Below are 19,604 nucleotides of genomic sequence, written 5' to 3' on the forward strand. Positions count from 1 at the left end.
AGTACCCAGGATCTCAGTGGCCTTCCCCTGGAACATGGGCACCATGTAAACAAGCCATCACCGTGATGATCACCAGTTTCCAGGGCTGGTCAGACTGAAGCCTTCACGGTGACAGCCCATCTTTAGAAAGAACAGAAGTTGTCAAAAGAAAAAAAGGGGGGAGCCTGAGCACTGACTGCCCGTCTCAAAATGCCTAACATGCTTCATTTGGCTTATAATAATCACGTTCTGTCTGTTACCCCTCCAAGTGTTAAGTAGTGCCGATTCCTCTGGGGACGTAAGGATCTGGGGTTAACAACTTTCTCTGTAAAAAATTCATAAGGTGCAAACAAACAGCATTCCAGCCAATGCCTGGGAGAAGCCAGGGAAGACAGAACCAAACGACAACAACAACATCACCCGCACGCCGGATACTTGGCAATTAACTCCAGCTTTGTCAGCAATTTTTTGAAAAATTTGCTAAACACGGGAAGACTCGTCCTCGCCATATGAGAAACAAAAGCTTCTGCGGTGACTCTCCCATGCATTACAATGTGTGTGTCTTACTTCTTAACCAAGCCGCTAATCACGCAAATTATTGCAACTAATTACATCTGAAGGTCTAATTAATTCTTTCAGTACCACATCATTTAGTACGCATTCACGACACAGCACCTGTTTTGAAAATCCTTGCAGTTAATTTGTTTATAAACAAACACAATTTGCATAAAATGTTTAATGAATGGTTTAACAGTTACTACAATACTCCGGGTTTTGTCTTAGTAGATTGGAGGTCATCAAAGGCCACGAGAAATTAATTTCAAACTATACAAATTAATTTAAATAGAATGTGTGAATTTCTCATTAATAAAGAAAACATTTCCAACATGTTAATTAATATCTTGGTAACAGGCTAATTACTCACAGCACAAGTACATCTCAAAAGCAAGCCTTAAAGATTTGGGGGGCAGAAGGAGCAAGATGATTTTAAAGGTGTGAGGGGGAAAAAAAAACATGCAACTCACACAAAAAACATACAGTGTCCAATGGTAGTGGAGACTCCACTGCGTAGGACCAGGGGGAGAAGCAAGCTCCTCACACATTTCAGTTATCAAGAATAGGAAAACCGAGAACCACCTCTTTCCCAGGTGCGAAGTGTCTCGCAATATGGCTAGAAGGACGGTGGCCTTCTGGTAGAGACATATGCTTAATGTCAGTTAGCATAGTAAGGATCCTGTCTCCCCTGTACTGGTGCTCCGGTCCTAAATACGGCTTCATCTGATGGCTCGGCATTTGCTCAACCATCATCTTTCTCCCAGTATAAACTACAGCAAGACACATCCCTTGAGAAGCCAGAGAGGAGCAGAAGAGATCGCTCAGCACCCAGCCAGCACAAGCCGTCTGGGAAAACGCTCCTGCAGTAAGGTTTGTTTCTGACTTTTGAGCATCTTCATACCTGATGAGCACCTGTTGTGATGTGCTTCCACCCCGGGAGTAGTCTGACGACAGGAGCTGGCATTGTAAAGTGTGCTTATATGCTCACCCTTGCTTGGCATTGCCCCCAGTGCAAAGGCTAATGAAATGACTAGGTATTCTGGACTCAGAGGGATGTGCCTGCTTCCCTGGGCGTCAGTCCCCAAGGAGTCAGACTAGACCCTTTCTTCAGGAAAGCATTTTGTCAGTGGATCTGAATGTGCTTATTTTTGCTTGTTTAAGTCTGCTAATGGGCTGTGGGGAGAGACGGAGGGAGAGAGGGGCCATGGACCCTTGCATGGGATAAAACAGCACAGAGATAAAGACAAACATAAACACAGGGTTCACACCCATTTGGGGGACACCCAATGTATTTCCAAGAAAACAATGGGCAAAAATAAGTAGGAGTCCCATCCTAACAACTCCAAGGGAAAACACAAACTTGCTTGGCCTTTGGTTAGCCCCGTACTGGCAGAGAGACTGAACACTAGCAAGGAGTCCCCTTGCTCCTAATACTCCTTTGTAGGTCCTCATAGGCCACCTCCAACCAGCATCCTTGTCTCCGGGAGGGTAAAGGCCTTCTGCCCACCTGGGTGTCCCCACCCTCTCCTCCACAAAGAGGCCTGGTAGGCGTTTCCTGTAACCCTCAAGCTCCAGAGTGACCTAGCAGAATGATGGATTTCAGAAAAGGCAGGCACTCTTTGCAAATTCCTTTTATTCCTTCCAAGTTTCCCACCAACAGCACGGCTGTAAAAATTCAGTCCTTGAGAGACAAACACTTCACGAGAACAGGCTGTGGTGAGGGAAGAAAATAAAAGCCGTTCCACCTCTATCTCTCAGGACACAGATGTAAGCTGCTCTACCCCCAAAATGCAGGGGGCAGGGGAGGGAGAGCTGCTGGCACAGTGCTGGCCACCACAGACGCGTGTGCACATCGACTTCAATTTTGAAAATAGTACTAAGAAAGCCATGCAAGGAATTACTCGAGATCTCAGCACCATAGCCGAGCAGAACTGAGGCTAGAGGATGAGGGGGCCCAGAGGAGGTACTGACGAGGGGGGGGGGGGAGGGACAGTGCAGCTGGCAGAGAAAATACTTCCATTCCAGAATAAGCAAGACGAGGCACTCAATCCTGAAAGCCAGAGAGCCCTGAAGCGTGGAGGGAACTCCAGTCAGCTCCCCGAGACGCACAGACAATACACACACACCCCAGCCAGTTGCCAGAGCAGTTTCCTTCAAAGCAACACTGCATCTGAGCCCACTGCTCCCCAACTTCCCCCTAAAGTGATCCGAGGTGCCCCACCCGAAGCGTGCAGATTTCACGTTTCTCTCTCAAGAAAAGCATCCCCAGATCTGGACCAGGCTTTTCCTCTCCCTATTAAAATCACCAGCATTTCACAAATAAAGGCACTCACCGTGTGAAAAATTATCTTTTAAAATGGAGTTTAATTTGCATATAAGGAACGGGAGATTTATGGCGAGCAGCGCCGTCCAGTACCACATCTGCCTAGTATCAGCCGTAATTTAGATTGTTTGTGACTGATCTTAAATTCTAAAGCTGAGCGAAGATGAAGTGTTCTGCCGCTGTATTATTGTCAGGAGTCTAAGACTTACCAGAGATTTATTATTAATCTTATCACAAACACGTCTCAACTTTTTACTTTTAATATGTACCAAGCTCCTTGGAGGAATTTTCCTCACTGCAATTACGGGCCTTGGTGCCAGAGCTCTAGAGCTGGGCTGATTTCCTTCCCAAAATAAGGCGACCTATCACTAGGCCACAGCAGCCCTTGTACATTTTTTCTCTGCTACTTAATAATCAATGTATTCATCATTAAAATCTGAGCCCTGAAGCGATGGTTTTTAGCATATTCTAATGACTAGCGACTTGCAAATTGCCGTGACCTTTCATGTATATTCTGTAAGCACCTTGTTCTAATGTGTACTGTATTTATAGTTTGCCAATACAAACTAGCCAAAGATTGGATAATTACTGTAATCTATTAGCTTGATTGCTTTTCCCTGCTCATTTATAGCAGGTGCCACGCAGGCCATTTTCAAAAGCTGGCCTATCTTTCATCTCCCGCGAGCTCAGAAACTGGGGTCTACTCTGTCTCTCTCTCTCTCTCTCTCTCTCTCTCCCTCTCTCTCTCTCTCTCTCTCTCTCACACACACACACACACACACAAACACATACACACACACACACACACACACACACACACACACTTCTCTCTCTCTGAGGGATGTCTGGACACCAACAAGGAGGTTTTGAAAGTGAAGCACATCCCTTCCTGTTAGTGTCAAAACGCTATTTGTGACTGATAAAAACCACAGCTACGAGAACGTAAACTTTCACTGAGGAATGTCAAAGTAAGTCCAATTTTCTGCCCACACCTCTGACCTCCCCATACCATTTAATAAGATCTGCTTGGTCCTTCACTTAGAGAGAGAAAAAGATCCAGGCACCACTTCCACTTCCCCTTAAACAACAAGCTACACACACACACACACACACACACACACACACACACGTATATGCATATATACATGTATATGTTGACACAAAGCATTAAGCATTAAACTTTTTTCTTCTGTCCTTTTCTGTTACTTTAAAGTACGTGACTGTGACCGGGAACTGATAAGACCCAAGTGTGAAAGCGTCAGCTCAGGTGGCCTCTGACCCTTAGCGATGGTCTATTTCAGGCAGTTATGGATAGATAACATTACAGACACTGGTAATTAAAACAACACTAATTTTGTCTCCGTGGCCACGCTCTGTGGTGAGGGACCATCCATCATGGCCTGTACGCGTCACACCGGAGAAGACATTTGTCTGCAGATACCGTGCCTGGTCAGTGGTTTTACAGACCCCACCCCGGTACCCAGATGAGGAGGCACTTCGAAAGACGGATTCTTTTCAGTTCTACATTGTTGCTCTGATAGATAAGGCATTTATTTTTGCATGCTTAGTCAAAACATACTGCAGTGTTTCCAATACATACAGTCATGGGATGGGCAAGAAAGCCATGCTGACTTCTTCCCTTTTAGACAAACAAAACAAACAACAACAACAACAACAAAAAGACACTCTGGTTCCGACTGGGAAAAGAAAGGGGAAAGTCATGCGTGGAAATCCTTGCCCGCACTGTAAAGCAGACCAACTGAATAGAAAGTGCAGTATTAAAACAGACATCATGCAGCTTCTCCTTTAAGACCGCACGTATGCTGGGCTGTGCAAGTGGCTGGCTCTTTTGCGTGCATCCATTTGTTCGATTTATGGACATTTGATTTCACTCCACCTTCTATTGTAAGACCTACAGTTACCTGAAGAGTGATAGCGAGTCAGATGGCTTTGTGTTTGGTTAATGAAAAAAGAAAATGCAGAGAGCTGGCCCACAGGCCCTTGCAGGAAATTAGGGGCGGCTGAGATGCAAGCTACCTGGCTCAGTTCTGTTGTAATAAAGTAAAAGGAAATTGTAGTGGTGCGTTTCAAGGGATCCTTAGCAACTGACACAAACAAGAGAAGAAGCAGACAGGAGCGTTTAACTTCAAACTCTGCCGAGGAGAGGAGACCCGGAGGCTTCCTGCTTGCTACTGCATGGCCGTCTTTATTCCTCGGTGGAGACGCGGCCCCCTGAGACCCTCCAGGCACCCCAGCTGCATTTTTTTATCAAGTGTCTGAAAGGTGGGAGCTGGCAGCTCCTTCCCTCCACTCACCGGTGATCACAGCTCCTTCTCCCCTTTCTCGGCAGACACACGAGGAGTCTTCACTATTAGCTGCAGCAACCCCTAATTGCTCTCTCAGGGAAAGTACTGTGCGCACAGGTATGACACAGATGTAGCTTCAACTATATGCAGGCAAGAGCGCTACATCAAAGCTATTTGCAAAGTGACATAACTAGTTATTAAAAAGTACATTTTTATTATAGTCCCTGGAATTTGCATTCTTCCGGAAGCCAGATGTATGTTTTCTCTCTTTCTTTCTTTTTTAAATGCAACCCGTGGACTGTTAGGATAACAGAGCATTCCTGACATTTGCAAAGAAATCACACCTAAATATTTTCCTAGCCAGTTGAATAATTCCAAGTGTATCCATCACTGCAAGTAGCCCCAATCTTTTCTATAAGTTAATATTAGCTCATCTATTCTAGTGGATGCTGTGAGGGGGAAACAGACCCAGACGACGTGAGTTTATCTGGTCCTGACTACAATTCTGTTCTTTATTCTACCGAAACAAATGGGAAAGGAAAACCTGCCGACTTTTGGCAGACTACAAAGGTTAACTCTATTCGTCTTGAAGGAGCGGATGCTAAGTGCTGTCTGTCCATATATTTTAAAGATTTAGAAGCACCTGTTAGCACTCTTAGGAGAGGGAAAACAGGACCATCAGTCTGAGATGTGTGTGCAGAAGCCTCGCTCAGTTCCTTCTATCTCTGCCACTCTTGAATCTTTTTATTCATCAGTTTGGGAAACAAGGTTATTTTTCAGTGAGATTGAGGGAAAAAAATCTTTTCCTTAATGTCATCTTTCCTGAGTCCCTTAAGGAAAGTGGCAGGATGTGATCCCTGTGAACACTCTGAGTACTGAGTTTTAATGGCAGGAACAAAACGGCCACCATCTCACTGACAGTCGGAAATACGTGCCCCCTCCCGATGCCAGCACAGCCCCTCGCCCACCCCAGGATCTCCAAAGACTGGCTGAAGCTAATGAAAAGTAAACCCAGGGGACCAGAGCCTTGGATTTTTAAAGCACCAGCTGCTAAGTTGAGGGCCCTTTCCACCCGCTTTTCTCTTGCTCTGGACTGCACAGGCGGACAGGGGAAGAAAGGGTCGAGAAAGTTCGAGGCCTGACAACCGCCAAAGGAATCAAGAGGGTTTCCCTGCCCCAGGGACCCATGGCACCAGCTCCCACCACATCTTTTCAACTTTCTGTAACTCATCTGCATGAATTCACTTTTTGCCTTAAGAGGCTGTTGTAATGCGTGTTAAAACACACAGAGCGATTTTATCTCCATAACATCGCGAAAGAAATATTATGTTAGTATAAAGTTGGGGGTGTGTGTGGAGGAAAAAGAAAGAAAAAGAAAAAGTCGGCTCTTACAGCCGGGCTGGCGGCAAAGTATTGCTCAAAAGCGCCACCCAAAGGCGGGAGAATGTAAATGCAAGCAGCGAGCCACGGGATGGCTTGCTTTCTTTTTCTTTCTTCCTTCCTTTTTTTTTTTTTTTTTTTTTTTTTAATTTCAGAATGTAAAAAATGACAGCGCCACGCAACTTGACGGAGGCTTTTGATTGAATTGACTGATTGCCCCAGCTGCACCTGCGGAAAATTGATGACAATGCTGTCTAAACCATTCATTAGGGTTTGGAACTTTGCGCAGATGAATGCCGGATTCATATATTTGCTAGACATGTGTTGGGGATAATATGACGAAGCACTGTTTTCAAATGAACATTTCTTTGACCTAATTTTATCGAAATCATGCAAAGGAATGAAAGCTCGTTCGTGACCGAACTTGGTCAAAGCAGCTGCGACTGGGTTCTTTTCTCTCTCTCTCTCTCTCTCTCTCTCTCTCTCTCTCTCTCTCTCTCTCTCTCTCTCTCTCTCCCTCCCTCCCTCCCTCCCTCCCTCCCTCCCTCCCTCCCTCTCTCCCTCCCTCCATCTTTTTTTGTCTTTTCAATACATTTAAGTGGGCTATTTTCTTTGAAATATCTCTGCTGGTCTGCCTTGAAGTATTTGTTATGAAAACGCTTTTATTTATTTTTTTTTTTTTTAGTCATTCCAAGTGTTACTCTCCACCAAATAAAAGAAAAGTATATGAGGTTTTTTTTTTTTTCCAAGCCTCAAATTTGCTAAATTGTATACAAGTGGAAAACAGATTTTTTTAAGAAAAAAAAACTAATAATAACATCCTCCTCTTAGACATCTTGGGAGGAATCATTTCAGGACCAACTGGCCGTGCATGCTCTCTTTTCTCCGAGAATTAGACTGCCTGCAGGCTTTGAAGGGAAATGAAATCCCTTTAAAATATTGACTGTTCTGGTCAAAACGGTGCGAATGCTATCTATACACCTTTTATGTAAGAGCCCTGATTCACTCTTGGTTTTAATGTATCAAAGCACAATCAATATTGAATGAAGCTTTTGCTGCATGTCCAGAAATAAGGGGGCGAGGTGGAGAAAGGTGGCATGGATGGAGAGAAACTGTGGCTTTTATACCTGGCTTAGCTTGCTACACCCGGGAGGAGGCTGTGTTTGAATCTATCCGCAGAGCAGGCAGCCTGCTGGAGGTGGGAATTGTTAGGAAGGAGTTATGTTTTTTAAAAAAGAGAACCTAGCCCTTAAGAACCAAAAATGCTATACAAATAGATATTACTTATCCAACAAGGGCTCTATGCCTAGAACTTGCCCCCCCCCCAAAAAAAACCCACAAAATGAATATTTATTAACGTAAGAACCTGGCGCAGGTCTGTCCACAGATCTCTCTCTGCCAAAGCGCTTCTAGCTCTCTTCCCTGGCATTTAAGAAGAAATCTATTTTTATACATTCTCGTGCATTTGGGTTTTCTACAGTAAGGTAATTTCTGATGAGGCATCTTGGATTGTTCCTCCCTTGCTTTATTCCTAACTCAAACCTGCCAATTCTTCAGGCACTTGCACTCACCCCAAACCTGGATGGAGAGAAAACGCAGGTGTGAGCACAGGATAGCCAGAGTGGCGTTCGCCAAGCCTTCTCCTACTGCTTTCTCGGTTATGTGGGGCAGGAAAACACACTCCACACAGAGCCAGACCAGGCTCTTTAAGGATACTGTAGCCAGCCGTACAGACAGAAGATGACCAAATGAATACATGACAACGCTTAGGTGCAGAACCAGCTGGGGCCACTTCCCTTCTTGTCATGCTTTGTTCTCTAGTGAGGAAAATGGGCAAACCCAGCGAGTGTTTGGAGCTCAGAGCAGAAAGAGAACATTCTGGCATTTCTATAAATGCCCTAACTCTGTGGCATGTCTGAGAAAAGCTCAAACCCCACCTACTCCTAGCCTTTTAGAATGCAATGTTTGCTTTTAAATCGGGGGCAAGGTATTGAAAACAAGGCCCTGGTTTGAATGGTGGTCATCGTCCTTGTTCATTTATTATAGTACTGGGCATGGGACCCAGGACCTCACGTGTGCTGTGTAAGCACTCTGGGCTAGTCTGCAGCCTTAAAGCAAGCTTCTGGTTTGTTTTAGATGGCTCGTAAAAGCACTGATATCCAATAACCACCCATACAGTGACAAGTAGCCTCCCCCTTAGAGATGTTATAACTTTGTCAGGGTATCTGTGTAAGTGAGTTGGGGGTGGGGGGCAGTTTAAGATGTAAACACAAATACAGTTCTGTTAATATAAGACAAGAAAGTCCGGGTGCCCCCAAACGACACTGGCTGCAGAATAATTATAGCTTAGGTATCAGAACTTGGGCACAGTTAGGAAGCAAATGTCTGTAAGAGGAGCAGAGGTTACACGCAGCGGAGATAAGTACACTCGTGAGTCTCCAATGGCATGCCTGCGCTATCTTGTGTCTGGCTCTCCCTGCTTTAGGCCCATCTTCTAGATGCTCTGATGGGATTCAGGGAGACACAAGGAGAGTGGCCCAAGTGTACTCCACCTCCAACTGGCCTGAAGTGTGCATCCCCAGCCTGGCCTGTGGAATCACCTAAAGCCACAGTCCTTAACAGAGGCAGACCCTCCAGCAGATCTCTAAAGCCTTTACAGGAAGCCTTGGTCTTAACAATAAGAGACATCCTCCACTAAGAACCCTGTCACTCAACCTGCACATCCATCATTTCCTTTTTCCCATTCCATGTTTTCAGCTCTATGCTGGGAGCACCGTTAGAGTCTGTACTTCTTCCACCTAAAGCTCTCATTCAGAGAATCTTTCCATCCCCTGGTCCTGGTCATCCCCCACGGGTCATCGAAGCTGACCTCCTCCATACTCTCGTCTTTTGTGGTCTCGGTGGAGATGCTTTTGTGGATTCTGATGCTTTTGTGGATTCTGCTAGAAGACATCCTTTGTCCCCGCCAGGGTCTCAAATGTTTAGTTAGTATTTATTTCCCCTTGAACACAACGAACAGACACTGGAACTCTGTAATATGGACTCCCAGTAGCACCCAGGCCAGCTTGGACCGGATGTTCTCCTGAAGCCACTAACATCCCAGCAAATGCCTACCAGCTGTGGACATCATCATACAATTCAGCCCCTTGCTAAGACCCAAAGCTCAGGCACACCTGCCTTGTGCTCCACTAGAGCTGCTTCCAGGGGGCCAAGGAAGAGTAGTGTATGCATCCCATCTCAGGCTCACCATGTACAGCCTTACAAAGCTAACTCAGCCACAGATGAGGAAATGGTCCTGAGGTGGCAAAGTCAAGGCTAGAATCTGGGCTTCCTGGATTTGCTTGTTACATCTCCTCCTCCAGTTTCGGCTTCTTCCCCAGCTACCATATATTTTGACAGCCATTATGTTTACAGCCTCTCACCCCGTATGTGTGAGAAAGACCAAACAACTTTGCCACGAATGTATCAGAGCATTTAGTCAGCACCAGTGACTGGGTACAAAGGTGAAAATGATACTGGCCCAAAGAACAGAGGAAGAGCAAACAGGACCTTTGAGCTAGATGCCAGCATTAGGAATAGCCTTACACAGAACCAGCTACTCTCTTAGACCCTTTCACAGATAGTAGGCATCTCACAAATACAGATGCACACCTCCACCACTATTGGAAGAGAAAGCAATGAGAAGATAAACCGTGGGCTGGCAGTGGAGCACAGTCAATGGGGTGCTCACCCAGTATGCACAGGGCTGAAGACTCAACCGCCCATACCGCTTAAACCAGGTGTGGTGGCACACACCTATAATCCTGGCACTCAAGAGGTGGAGGCTAAAGGATCAGAAATTCAAGGTCATCCTCAGCTCAACTGTCTTCAAGAGCCATAGGAACATGCTTCTGGCTGAAGCAGGTATGTGGCTCTAACTTTCTTTTGCCATGGGCTGAGAAGGAACTACACAGGAAACTCTGACATGTCAACGAGATCAGGGTTTCCTGCGCTTGGTAGTCCCTCTTGGTCCCTCTAGAAGGCTGCAAGGATACTGTTCTTAGAAACTCAGTAACCTCCTAGATAAAAGAGCAAAGTCCAGTGGGAAATACAAAATCTCCCACCTCCAAGCCACATGGCTAACATCCCATTCCCAGTTGTTACTTGTTACAGATCCTGCCATAACGATAGGTATCTAGGATGTCCAAAGCCAGTACCAAACCACTCCAGGAAACAGGGAGCTGACACCAGCATTGTGGCAACACCAACAACTCAGATGTCTACCAGGGCCAGGTTGATAGTCCAAGTCTGAGATGCATCCACAGAGGATTCTTTTGTCTATACTGGAGACCCAATCTTCTTGGCACTTGCAGCCATCCAAGCCAGGCATTTAGCTAATGACAATAATACTCCAAATATTAAAGACTTGGGACAACCTCACACTGATTTTTAAGTAATCTCATCTCATATATATAAAAAGAACACTATAGATCTGGAAGCATAGCTCTATGGTAGAGCACCGGTCTAGAATACACAAGGCCCTGAGTTTCATCCCCAGTATAAGCGTAAATAAAATACATCCATACATTTAGATGCCTATGCTAAGATATATTTTATATGGGTAGAATGCCGTCCTCAGAAACCCACTTTGTTACTCTCATAAGCTTTTCACCACGTACAAACAATTTTGCTTTTCTTCTTTATTTCAAGGTAGATGCCACCTTACTAAACAAGCAGAGTCCTTGTCAAGACAAGGGCAAGGTCAGCGGGGTCCCAAGCAGGGTGTGCTTGGGTGGCTTTATGAGTGAAGCTTGTCCATGAGCCAAGGGTCGTGTCTGCAGGCCCAGGTTTGGCCAACACACGGTGGCTTTCCCAAGGGAAGTGACCCTCAGAGCAGGTGACTTTGGAGCCTTGTGTGTCCAGGTACCAGTGTAGTCCCCAGGGAAGGTGGACTGACTCTGCTCCATATGACTTTCCACCAGCTCGTGGGACACAGAGCTTATAGGAGATTTGCCTCAGTGGAGCAATTCTGCTCACGGTTACTATAGAAGGAGGTTAGCCGGAAGCAGCAGTGTGTGGCTATCTGAGGCTCTGATTATGGTTTCTGTTACCACCTGCTTTTGTCAGGCTGGCCTTTTCTCAGATCCATTTATATAAACACAAGTGAACCACCGTGTACACCATCCTTTTATATCTAATACAGTTGCATTAATACCTGGATACTGACTAGCTGGAAATACATATATAATTTATATGCATATATAAATTCAGAATAATTACATGCACTGTCCTTTGGTAATATGTTTTATATTATTATATAAATTATATTATATTACATATATATCATGTATCATAATATTTAGCAAACACAAATAGATTGAAGTATATCTAAGTCTAAATATCTTTAATATGTACTTATTTATATGTACAATAGAGTATATATCAAATAGATATAATTATGACTATATTGAAATATATGTGCTTAAGTATATATTGTTCTTTCCTATGGTATGCATTTATTTTTATTTATATATGTAAATTAAATAGATACAAATATAGGTATATTTAAATATATGTAATTATCATGCACATTTTACATATCATATACTCATATTTAAGTATGCTTATTGTTCTGTTACATATTGTATTCATATCTATAAAAAATTGAATATATATTTTAATATATAGAGAAATATTAAATAGATATATTTAAATATATACATTTTATATATTATATGATCATATTTATGTAGAGCTATTAAAGATACATAAATATGCTAAAATATCTTTAATTGTTATGTATTAATTGTATGTATATTGTTCTTTTTATGTTATAAAATCACATGTATACAGACATTCTATAGTTATAAATATATTTAAGTATGTATTCTATACTTTTTGTGTATTTTATATTTATTTGTATTTGTACATGGATATTAAATATATATAAATAACATAATTAAATATATATTTAGGTACATATATTGTTTTATCCATTACATGTTTATGTTTTACATAGATAGATATTAAATAAATATAAATATATTAAATACATATTGAGACATATTTATGTGCATACGTTAGTCTTTTTTCTGTGATATATTTGTTTATATTTTTACATAAATATTAACTAGGTATAAATAGATTTGAGTGCATGTATTTATATTTCTAATAGTATATATATTTTTGCTCTTTTCTGTTTCCTCCTAACATCTGCAGGCTGAGCTTGATGCAACAGTTAAAATATCACATTTCTCCAAATGGCCTTTCATCTATTGAAATGAGATCGCTGAGGCCCAGCGGGAATCGATTTGCCCCGGAGTCCCCCATTCAGTGTCCTCTAGTTTCAATAAGGAAAGCCAGGGGCTGCAGACATCCCCCCTCAGGAGCCTCCACGAAAACCCTTCACAAAAGCAGGGACCCACACAGCACCAGTTCTTTTTATTCTCAGCCTACCTCTGTCTGTGTGCGCATCCAGCAGGGCACGGCAGCGCCTATCTGCAGGCCCTGTTTAAAGATGCAGAGGTCCACCCCGTGTCATTAAAACAAATGAGCAGACCCCTCTGGTCATCTAGGTGAATGCGTTTTGTCGGGGTTTTCTTTTTCAAGTTGTCATCGCTATATATAAGTGTAACGTATAAGCAATAACCGTAGAAAGATACTGTACCCTTGTGTGTGGATAATTAAAATAGGAACATCTCTGGACTAAATTAAAATGTGTAAAAACCAAATCCTTATAGCAGCCATGAAATTACAGACACTACAAGTGAATCACCAGCCCAGGGACCAGGCGTTTCTCTCATTACTTCATGAACCTCTTCCATGATCACAGTTTTCCATTTTCACAAATCTGTGAGGTCCTTTTTATGTCACCAAATATTTCAGCTCACTACTCCTGCCCTCCTTGTAAGAAGCTTGCTGGTAACAGAAGGCAAACAGTCTCCAGTCATTGAGAGAAATAACCTTTTTTTTTTGTTTTTGACAACACTGGCCTCTACAAATTATGATCTAAAACTCTGAAAGGGGTAGAAGGAGATTATATATATATATATATATATATATATATATATATATATATATATATATATATATTGAGCATTAAGAACAAATTCCTTGCAGTAAGGTAGTGTCTTCTGTATACCATGAAATCTCAACAACATGGCTGCCTAAAAAAGCCCTACACAGTGATAACACACTGATGGACCAACATGGATGAGGAGATCTCAAAGGCCCACCCTTAGATGAAGGATTCTAGGTGATTAATGGCTGCTGAGAGGGAGAATCGGTCGTCTCCAGAGGAGAGCCCCTGTTGCATCACCCCAAGCAGTCAGCTCTAAATACGTATACAGATGAGCACAACTAAATGAACTCGGCAAGTTTCACAGACACATACACACACAGACAGACACACACACACACATGCTCACACACATGCTCACACACACTCACACACGAGAGAGAGAGAGAGAGAGAGAGAGAGAGAGAGAGAGAGAGAAGTAGTAGTAGTTAAAGAATCAGAGACCGTGAATTTGAGGATTAGGGGAAAAGAGAAGGATGGAAGGAAATGATGTAGATACATGAAATTCTCAAAAAATAAATTAAAAAGAAAAAAATTTTTCCACTTTCATAAAGTCATAACCCACAGGTATAATCTGTGAATTCAGAAGGCCCAAATACCTGAGGACCCACTCCCGGAATTCTGCCTTCACCCGTGACCCACACAATCTGTGCAGTTCCCCTCTGAGGACAGCTCCGACATGCCCTTCTCTCCTCTGCACTCTGAGCATGAGAGGTGTTATTACCCATAACTTTTTATTTAAAGGAATTGTGCAGCTGGGAAAATGAATGAATTTAATTATCAATGCAGTGTGAAAAAAATCATTAGAGCAAGGGCCTGGAACGCCACATATTAAAAATAAACAAAGGCTATTAAAAAAAAATCCTTTCCCAAAAAGGGTGTCAGTTTGTCTCCAATTCTTAAAATGTAAATACCAAAAAGAAAGCAGTATGTAAACACCCACAGTTACAGAGGGAATTACTCTTTAAGAAAATGTTAAATGATTCGCTGGATCATTTAACTTTAAATCTATACTTTATATGGCAGTATGGGAAGGTCATTTGATTGCTACGCATCGAAAAATGAGGATTCCATAATGTGGTCTTGAAGTTTCACCTTCACAAGACAAAATTTTCATTATAAAAATTTTATGTAATGGGGAGCATGGAGAACTCTTTCCTCGATGGTTCAAGATGACACTTTCCGTAATCCGAGAGGCAGCTTTGTCGTTGACTTTCAAAACAGTCGGACTCTGTTTGGGAGACTGAAAATGTGAATCATAAATGCTGTATGAATGATCTTGAGACTGCTTAATTAAAGCTCAGAATTAGCTGGAAGATCGGAGATACATGGTGAGTAAAGGTGCCTTTGCAACACCTTCCTAGGCCTGGTGAGGTGGCACAAGCTTGTTGCAGTGTTTGGCATGGGGATGCAGCAGGATGCTGAACTTGAGAGGAGCCTGGGCTGTACAGGAGAGTGCTCCGGTATGCATAAACAAATAGGAAGGAAACAAGGAAGCAATAAGAGGCTCTCGCTTCGTATCAGAGTTGAGATGCACGTTTTCTGGACTACAGGGGAATACTGAACTCATTCTCTGAGGTTTAGAAACATTTGTTTGGAATCAAATCAAACTGGTAGCTGGGATATCCCCAGCAGGGCCATGTCCAAGCTCCAGTGTGGAGGAATCCAGGCAAGATAGATAGGGCTAGCTGTCTGGCACCAAGAGAAGCCACAGGTGACAAGACAGTATGGCTCAGTAAGAGCTCATCTCCAGCAAAATCAGGAAGAGGAGGCAACTCCCACAGGAACCAGTTCTTGCGAGGTAGAGGCATATGCTCTGGGACGGGAAGAGCAGGGTGTGTGGTCTTTCCCCAGCAGCTCAGGGGAGCTCCCTTTATGACTGCAGTCCCAAGGGCTAGGATGCTAAAATGTCTTTCCCACAAGCCAGAGGGAGATCGGACCAGGAGATGCAGGGCATCCTCAACGATATTCTACTCCAGGCCCATCTCCCATCCCCTGTGAGCTACAGCTGTTGGCAGCTAGAAAGCTGACATGCAGACCAAGCCCCATGTCAGAGGATGGTCCCTAGCTAGTGTCACACAGCTGTGCTTGCTTCGGCTTGTATGTGATTTATGTCTCTGCTCTCTTCTTGGAGTCCCTCTCATGGGGCTTAGCTGGTCCTCCTAGCCTCCTTGCACTTGGGTCCCTTCATGGACCAGTCTTCAGGGGGCGCCATGAGAGTCATCAGGAGCACCTGTCTTCTCTGAGCTTCAGTCTTCCCATCTGTGAATATCGGAAGTCACACCTGACAGTGTGTGGGGCCCGGGCTCCCAAAAATATCCCACCCTACCTCCGAGTACCCTTTGAATATAACAACAGCTGTGGGTTTCCTCCCCGGGATGGGGATAAACACCATGATGCTTGCCACTTTAAGGTGGCCGTGGACCATCCCAAAGGCAGTGCATGTACTTGTCCCCCAAGCTGAGTTGAGAAGAAAACATCCCTGCTGGGGTTCCCAGGGCAGGGCCTACACTGCTCCACCTCACAGCAAGACCTTCATTCCACCCCTTGCGACCCTCTGCTTCCATTCCTGAGGAGGTCCCGTGGGCCCTGCTTCTCTCAAGGTCATGTCCCAGCAATTGCAAAGGAATAAAGGAGATGGAACCCAGAATGGGAGGGATAAACAAAGATCCCAGTAGCATCGGGTGATTCCTTAGGAAAGGTGAGCAGGTGACGGGCTGAAAAGGTGTCACCTGCCCCTCCCCCTGCAGAATAAGTGGGTCTAAGCTATTGTTTCAAAATATGCATTCTCTGTATTTAAAACATATATATGTGGAGGAGGAGTTGGGGGAGTGGGGGACACTCTAGCTAGATAAATTCAGAGTGATCTGAATAGATTACCGCAGTTAAGTTTAGTACATAAAGAATCCAGGACGGCTCTGCTGTGCATTTCAATGAAGCCCATTTCAGTGAAGACTCTGGCTGGGCTGTTGCGGCTCCATCAGAGCGATGGCTGCCCTAATAAGTAGGAAGGAGGTATCCATGGCTCCCTGCCCAGGAATTGTCCTCATGGGACTGGGCTCAGCCTCCAAGGGGAGGCAAGGCAAACTCAAGAGGAGAAGAGCTGGGTTGAGAGGTGGAACACCTGTAGGGAAGGACAGGCTATGTAGGGCATTGCCAGACTCGAGCTAGCAAGGTGTCCCTCCTGGTGCAGCCGAGGCCTGTCCTCTCCATCTTCCGAGCTTTCCCAAGGGATTTCGGGGTGAAGATGGGATCTGAGGCTCGGAGGGCAGCCTTTCACCTGAGTCCCCCAGCTCACCCCTCTTCACCTCCTGAAACCTTGTCCTTGCCCAGGGGGAAAAAAAGGAAAAATGACACCAACCAAGGGACACGGGGTGGGGGCTCTGGTCGTTCCTTCCAGAGCCCTTTAGAGGAAGAAAGACTTCACGGAGAGAAGGAAAGCAGACAAAAAAAGAGGCACAGGCCGGGCCCTGGCTGGAGACACCAGAGTCCGTGAATGAAGAGATGAGACATAGCTCTTCCTCCACCATCTCTTGGGTCCAAATGGTTACATTTACAAGAACTGGGAGAGAAAAGATAGACCGGATGTGTTCGAGAAACATCCCCAGAGCCAACACCCAGGTTGTGCAGACAAGGAGACACGCACGGGCACTTCTCCGAAAGAATAAAAGCGGTAACCATCTGCGGGCATGGTTCCAGAGAACCCGAGTCTGACTCCATGCAGTTATTTGACACAAGCCTGGAGCACTGGGGAGCTGTAGTTCCCAGCCAGTGCCAAGAGCAAGGGTCTCCCCTGTGAAGGGAGCACAGAGCTTCTCCCAGGTGAGCATAGGAGATGCCATGGTCTGGCCAATGGGACATGGAACATACCCAGGCTCTTTGTAAAGGGCACTGCAGGGACCTGAGACCAATCTCATAAAGAAAATAGAAGCAGCTAAACTCATAGAATCAGCCTCAGTCTCTGCTCTCTGGATGGAGTTTGCTCCTGGACTTCTGTGAATAGTTAGCTGAAAAGCTGTCAGAGTGGACATCTGTTGTTTTTGCCTGCCCAGCCGCTTTCCTTCTTTTGCTGGAAATAGCATCCTGATTTTCCTTGAAGAATCGCCCCTCCCCCACACGCATCCATTTGGTCTCTAGGAGGAGCTGAACCCACCCCCAGCTCCAAGGATAGGCAAGTGACCTGGTCCAGGACAACAGCGAGGACATCACATCCCACACACTGGCTCAGGGGGTGGGCATAGGACCTAAATCAAGAACAGCCTCACTCAATCACAGGTCTTTGTATAAAAAGAGAAATCTTTTTTCCCCGGTGTTCCTGAGAGGAAGCATATAAGTCTCGAGCTGCTGGCAGCCATCTTGCCATCACAATGAATGCAACCATGCTGCCTGAAAAGGGGGAAGAGGACATATCCTGACCCCTAGATCCAGCCCTTCCTGAAGCTCTACCCACCAAGATTTTCAGTTTCAGATACCAATATAAGCTGGTTTGGCAAACCCATCTGATTTGGTCTTCCATGTGAAAACCTTACTCAGGTAGTGAGCTTGCTTACAGGGGAACTGACACAGACAGACAGACCGTCCATCTGCGCTGGTGCAATAACATCATAAAGGATAAAATTGTTTCTTTTCCTCACAGTTCTGGGGCCTGGGAAGTTCAAGATTCAAGTATCAAGAGGTCTGAGTGGTGAGAGCTGCTTGCTCTCTGCTTCCAAAGGCCTCCTGGTTGCTGTGTTTTCTGGGACAAAGAGATAGCATCTCCACACAGTGGGAGGCAGAAGAACCCTGAGCCGATTATCATTAAGCATTTGTCATAAAAGCCTTAAACCATTTATAAGTGAGGTGCTCGTGCCTTAATCACCCCCTTAAAAGACTCGAGATCATCTCATTGACTATGACATTTTAACACCTGAGTTTGAGAAGGGACCCACTCAAACCAATGGGATCTATGACGTCTCAGAACTGATAAGGTCCCCCAGGTACCTAGCAGGTTCCTTGAGTCTCCAAGTAGATGCGTCTGCTGTCTCAGCTGCATTTGGGGATGGCTGCAATGGAAAGGTTTCCTCCTGGGAAGACAGCAGACGGTGAAGTCTTCACAGCTTACAACTTACTCATCAGGAGCTGGAATGATTTTTTGTGGGTTTTTTTTTTTCATCCTCTGCTACCTTAGTTACTGATTATTTCCAGACCCATCAGATACACAGAGTCATTTTTAAAATGCAATCAGGACACCCTCATACCCATCTATAGATAGTAAAGAACAGTTAGCTGAAGCCCATGGAATGTATTACTGTCACACAGGCAGAGGTGGAGAGCATCCCAAACGCACACCCGCTGCAGGAAAATACTATTTAGTTGGTAATTCAAGCCGGGGGCAGGGGTTGGTGAATAGACACCTTATTTTGAATAATACACCAACAAAGTAATAGCACTTAGAACTTAAAGTCTATTCTTGTCTTTAAAAGCCTGGTGTGGTGTGGTGTGTGTGTGTGTGTGTGTGTGTGTGTGTGTGTGTGTGTGTGTGTGTGTGTGAAATGTGCAAGGTCACCACCTCTTCCAGAGAGCACAGGCCACTGTCTCCAGCCAGCCAGGTGTATGCAGCCAGTTGGAGACTGCACAGCCCATCTTCCCTGGCTCCAACGTCTCATCAGGCTGTGACCTTAAGACCTCCATTTCTGTGTGCCCTGCTCTGCAGAAGGCAGACAATGCACAGCTGTACCTGCAGTCTCTGCCCTGGTTTTAGCATCACATTAGGTCACATGGCTAGACTGCTCACCACCAACAGCTATAAGGTGCCTGGAAGAAAAGAACTTCCAGTCTACCCTGGGGTAGTCCAGAAGAGTCTTTGACCAACTCCATTGTGACTCAAGGGCTTGGGAGGTGGCTCAGTAGCTAAAGTGTTTGCTGTGCAAGTGGGAGGCCTGAGTTTAGATCCCCCAACACCCACATAAAAAACGATGTGGTGGTGTGCGCCTCTAATCTCAATGCTGGGAATAGGGACAGGAGG

The sequence above is a fragment of the Peromyscus maniculatus genome, chromosome 1 (genome assembly GCF_049852395.1).
Source record: "Peromyscus maniculatus bairdii isolate BWxNUB_F1_BW_parent chromosome 1, HU_Pman_BW_mat_3.1, whole genome shotgun sequence".
Taxonomy (NCBI): domain Eukaryota; kingdom Metazoa; phylum Chordata; class Mammalia; order Rodentia; family Cricetidae; genus Peromyscus; species Peromyscus maniculatus.